Here is a 6,068-nt window from a genome sequence, read left to right as displayed (position 1 = left end):
GTTTCAACATTATCAAAACTATGTAACCTTAGAATTAATTTGATTTTGCCTAAAAACTGATTTTAAAAATTTTGGGAAAATAAATCTAAGCAAAAAAACCCTAAACAAACAGTAAACATCGTATTTACCTTTTATAATTAAATAATCAGCCCAGTTGTTAGATTTTCCATACAGATAGCTGACATTTTTTTTGTACGTTAACTTCGTGAAAAGAGTATAACAATCTGGCTGAATCTGGGCGGAAACAGGAATAGGGAAAACGTTTAAATTACTATTCGCTTCGATTTCTTATTCCAAGTGCCGTTCTCATTAGAAATAAATTTTTTTATAATTTTGATTTACAACACATATCCTTTGTAAGCCATTTGTTGTGTAACAGAGCAGTTCAATTCATGTAGACTATTTCTTTGTGTGGTCAGAATCATTGAATACTCGACAAACATCACATAAGCGAAGTTCATCTGCTTCTGGAACGTAAAGTGTTACGTTATATGGAAACCTAACATTATCATAGGATTGGTAGGACAATTGAGCTTTCTTTTTTAAACTGACTGATTTACGCCCCAGTAGACACAATTTAGATAATTTGGGAAGCAAGCTGCTTCGACCCTGCCTTCAAGGCAAACCTGGACTGAGTGGGGTAGGACGGGATCCCAGCAGACAGACGGACATTTTCAATAAAAACTACAGAGCTTCCCTTCTTGGGAATCGAACTCACGTATTCAGCATGCAACGGCTAAGAGCGTAACCGCCACACCACTAAAGCTGGTGTCAAGGGGATGTCTTACCACAGCCCAGTCACGATCCTACAATTCCAAACAAAGAACAAAACACAAAACGCAAAACGCTCTGTCATAGGGTTAACAAAACGTAAAACGCTCTGTCATAGGGTCAGTAAATGAGGCTGGGTGCAACTCTTTATTACCCTCTGGTTGTCTACGAGCATACCCAATATAGGCTGGATGATTCTTAAAATCGTAAGTGGCCTTTTAATAACAAAGCAAACGAACATAGTCCAGAAGGTTCATCAAGCATCTGTCTTGATAGATAGAGTCTAGATCAAGAGGTAACTGGAACCTAGGATAGGCCTCTTTTTTTCTTCTTAGGTCTGTCGAGAGGGTGTAGACAGCAGGTGTCATACAGGAGGACATTGATACTGTCGTCATCGTCGTCGTCGCTGGGGTGTGGGTGGGGAATGGGGGGGGGGGGATAGAGGTGCAAAGTAGGCCAAGGCCTACGTGTGATTTAAAACAATATTATATAGGCTATATATTGCCTCACTGAAAACTTTGACACGCTTAACGGGGTCGTCTTATAAAAAGCCTCAGGTCTCATCGCATTTACAGCCTGTTTCTTCTGGTCACACAAGTTATCTCTGCTACCTGCTGTACCCTTTGATCTAATACCGAAGAACCACAGGTGAGTCTTATTTAGTTCTTTGGTGGAACGTTACGTTTTCTCGTTCGCGTTATCATGGCGAACTAAAGGCAGGTGGGTGAGGTTACACATAAATGATAATTATGAAATTGCTAATTGTTCACAAGTCCAGATTTCTGCGTGTTCACTTGTCTTTTGCAGCAGCAGCAGCAGCAGCAGCAGTAGTAGTAGTAGTAGTAGTAGTAGTAGTAGTAGTAGTAGTAGTAGTAGTAGTAAAGAGAAGACAATATCGACCAAAGAACTGGCTATCCACCTGGGCATTTGCGAGCGAAAAAAAAGAAAGAAAATCGATAGGGGAAGAACAATTGCCTATTCGAGGCCGGGATAATCCTATCGATTCTGGAGTGAGTGAGTACTATAATATTATAATTACCCCGCGAGCTGCATGTTGGCTCGCCGGCTGTTGCTTTACACTTAGTCTCGGTCATGGTTCGATGAGAGTTTAGGTTTAACACTAAAATTAACACCCCTTTCAACACTGAAAGAGGTGGGGCCTCAGAATTGAATGTCCACCACGCTGATATAACCGTGCTAAAAGAGTGGAGAGCCGAAAAAACCCTCCGTAACTCGACCTAAATTCCGAATGTCCCTTTAGGGATTTGAACCATTGCCATCCGGTCCGTAGCCTTTTTTTTTTCTTTTTTTTTTTTTGGTTAGTGTTTTACGGGGTTAGCAACTGCATAAGGTCGTATTAGCGCGCGGGACACATTAAACATCTTCAGTTGGTAGGAAATTTTGAATTTTGTCCTGGTGGCTGCCGCAACCTACTCTTGTCGATTTTTTACCCCCAATGGATCTGTAACGTGCGCAACTTGCACTCGGGACCTCCAAGATTTTTGCCCTTGTCCGAGAAGGCTATGTGTAAATCTTTCCTACCAGAAGATCAGGGGTGTGACTTAAAGACAGCAGTAAATAGGAGCCAAGGAGTAGAAGTAGAAAGGCTGCAGAAAGAGACAGGAGCCCAGAGGAGGTGAGGGGGTGGTGACAGAAAGTGGAGACGAAAGCAGAACATTGTTTGAGAGCAGGAAAGGAGGTGAAAGGAGACAATTTTAAAGAAGAATTTTATTTTTCGCCGCTACCCGGATTTGAACCCAGGACCTTTGAATGAGAGGCGAAAACCTTAACCTTTAGGCTTCCGTAGTCTAGCATGATGCCAAATGAGCTAATTATTTGCGTCCAGATCTGGTATGTGCACAACTGTTCACATCTAATTTCATCCCTGCAGCCTGCAGCGCATTGGAGCAGTGTGCCCTTCCAACTTTACTACATGTGTTCAGAATGCATGCTATTTTTCGCTATTCACAGCCATTCAAAGATGTGTTAGTGCCAGACGCAACAGAAATGTGAAGTTTTTTTTTAGGAGACTTTTGAGAATATCATGGAATGAAAAGAAATCAAACGAGGAGGAAGTGAAAGAAACTCCTGTTGGCTGCACACTTAACAAGAACAATAAGGAAGTGAAAATTGCAGTTTCTGGGACACTTGAATTGACATACCCAAAAGGCTCTGAACATAATGGAACATTATTGCGTTCACTAGGGGGAAAAATAGAAGACAAAACGAGGCAGGGGTAGAATTTATTTAGAAAACCTGAACAAATGAAACTGGGAAACACCAGTATAATTGTAATTTAATATATTACATAATGTATAAATACTGTATAATCTTTTTCCATTTGAAAATCCGGCGGAGAAATGAATGAAAAACCATGTTCATCAGTGTCTGTTTCACATCTGGCACTGATTCATGCTGATGATGAATGGATTTTCCTTTCGTTTTTCTCATTCCACCGTAAAATTAGAAAATATTACAGTTAAATCCTGATGGCCTGTGCAGCTAGACTGTACTTGATGATTACAAGATAAAGTGATAAGCGTTGGCTAGCCAAAAAGAATTATGAAACATGCTTTTAAATAGTGTTCTCAGTTATTCAATATTCACAAGTCACACCACAAGTAGCCCATGGACCCTTGGCTTTCGGGGGGAGCACCACGGTACAGCTGCGCACTTTCGAACAAAAAGTATCAAATATCAAAGCCGTACCTTATCAGAGCCACGCGGTTTGCGACGATACAGTTTGATTGCCAATACCATCCCTCGATTATAATCACCTTGATAAAAATTATTTCGTGTTGTTTCCATAAAATAAGTGTCACATTAACTATTTTCCAGGTGAATCAATTGACAAAGTGATTGGGATCTGTTCGTGCCACATAGACATAAAACTGGTTTACAAAAACCGACACTTTTATTGTTACGTCTTAAATTGAAATGACTTTTTTTTCATTGAGCCACAATTGAGTAGCAAGAGTGTAAAAAAAATTTAATGGCCATTACTCGGATGAGTGCAGTGAGTTGTAACACGACGACAAAATAGAAAATCTAAAGCATCCATAATCTCAAATTAATATATGCTGGACCAAGGTCCAGATAAACGCAGAAAGGAATTAAATTGCTGGAGTACAGGTATTGCTAATCGGCATTCAAATTGTATCGATATCGTTAAATCGTGCGCGGCTTTGATACTTTTTTTTCGACAGTGCGCTTTTCTGACATCTTCCCGGCTCCCGAAGCGTAGCCCTACCACAGCGTATAGAATGCGGGAAATAATTAAATCTAACCGCCAAAGGTTGTCATAATAAGCTCGCCTTCCTTTATTTGAAATTCGGATCGTTATTAAAGGTCACGTGACGCCGTTGTAGGCCATAGCACTGACTATCTGTGTGTGTGTGTGTGTGTGTGTGTGTGTGTGTGTGTGTGTGTGTGTGTGTGTGTGTGTGTGTGTGTGTGTGTGTGTGCCATCCCGTGCTTAGTGAATAATAGTGTGAATAATGAAGAGGAAGTGTTGCTGGTATATTTAGGCCTATAAAAGGAGAACCCCCCCCCCAAAAAAAAAGGGGGGGGGGGACCCAACCCGTTCGCACACGGTATTTGAATAGCATGAATCGTCGATTCGTGCGTCAAAGCGTCAATGAAGTTTCAATTGGAAGTTCTGTTGAAAAGGCGACCTGCTTATTGCCCTTGAACCTCACACGAGGTCTTTTTTTAGACACCCTGTATTAAGGGTCACCGATTGTGCCGAAGGACAAAATTGATAAAGCAAAATTTTTTTTACAGATAGAAAATGGCTAAAAGGAAAAATTGTATCTACGGATATTTCCTCCGAACAGTCTCAAATGTATTTCATTTCCATCGACACATTAATTTTTATATAACTTAGGATGGGAACCGACTTGTTTATTGGCTATGCCTGTCAAAGCCAACTTGGACTGACGGGGGTGCATGAGTGCCCTTTAAGGAAAACAAAACTGTTCTGTAACATAAACGTCCCAACTAGGAAATCGAATTCTTGTCTTCAGCGTGGGAAACAAAACACCCCCACCCCCGCAAAAAGCAACAAATAATGAAAAGAAAGAAGGGAAACACCACCACCAACAACAACAACAATATCAACAACAACAACAACAACAACAACAACAAACAGCTCATGCCATAATAATACCACAGATGTCAATGTCCTGTCGGTAAAATGGACAGGATGTGCAACAACTTTCGACAAGTTTTCCTCGGACGTTTTAAAAATGGTTTGTCGTGGTCGTACCTTTCAGTACAGCGGAGACCACTTCTGTCTCAAGTTTTGTAGTTTTAGTAAAAGTTTAACGGTTCTTGCCACACAAATAGGTCATATATCTTCCGAAAATTTGGGGTGCTTCAAGGAAGTAACGTACTGCAAAGAAAAGAAGGAGAGAGAAGAACGATATAATGTGTTTGAGAGGAGGGAAGCGAACCACACCATAGCACCTGCAAACAACCCACACACCCGTCTTTTTACTCGTGGACGTGTACAAGTGCAGTATAACGTAACATTGTTCACTAATTCTCCGAACGTCTGTCTTACCCACCTACGAATGGCATGCCAAAAGTTTTTTTACCTGACCATGCAGGAATAAAGGTAAAAAGCTGAAATTTGGGGTGAAAGCCAACAACCATTTTTCTACAATGCTTGTAAATTTGGGGGAATTTCAGATTACTGGTTTTACCACCAGCGCACTGTAAGTGAATGGGAGTATGTTGTTCACCAATTTCAACATAAAAGAGGAGAAAATTGAGCGCAGGGCAGTAATGAAGTAATTTGTTCTTGCAAGGCAAGCAACTACATGATATTTTTACGGAGATGCATGCAGTATATGGAACTGATTGCCCATCCTATGCTGTGACAAAATTTTGGTGTAAAAAAGTGATGATGAGGTCAAAGAAGCGGTAGAGGGCTGGGTTTCTGGCATAGAGAGGGTCCTCTATTCTCAAGGTCTTTTCAAGGTCATACACAGATGGCAAACATGTATAACTCTGGGAGGCGACTACATAAAGAAAGACTAAGCTTAGTACCACATTTCAGCTTTCTACCTTTATTCCTTCATGGTCAGGTAAAAAACGTTTGGTATGCCCCTCGTATTACATCGTCTATTTATTCACTCTCCCAAAAGCCCACTCAAAACCTCACCCATAGACTTCTGTATATCATTCAGCTTCACCCTTTGGAAGGCCTGGCTATCTGCAATGGCCTTTAACTCAGTTAAGGTTAACGATAGTTTCCACCCCACCCCCACCCCCCCCACCCCCCAAAAAAAGAA

General features: G+C 41.0%; 1 protein-coding gene across 1 annotated transcript in view; it reads left to right on the top strand.

The window, feature by feature from the left end:
• Positions 1–1,324: 1,324 nt before the first annotated feature.
• LOC118477243 (probable glutathione S-transferase 7) overlaps positions 1,325–6,068 on the top strand; it is a gene marked incomplete in the record, with an annotated part of 12,007 nt that continues 7,263 nt past the window's right edge. Inside the window, 1 exon segment of the mRNA XM_035968272.1 lies at positions 1,325–1,419.

This window comes from Aplysia californica, unplaced genomic scaffold (assembly GCF_000002075.1).
Source record: "Aplysia californica isolate F4 #8 unplaced genomic scaffold, AplCal3.0 scaffold00048, whole genome shotgun sequence".
In the NCBI taxonomy this organism is placed as follows: domain Eukaryota; kingdom Metazoa; phylum Mollusca; class Gastropoda; order Aplysiida; family Aplysiidae; genus Aplysia; species Aplysia californica.
Note: the sequence above shows the minus strand (reverse complement) of the source record. Positions and strands in the feature narration are given on the sequence as shown.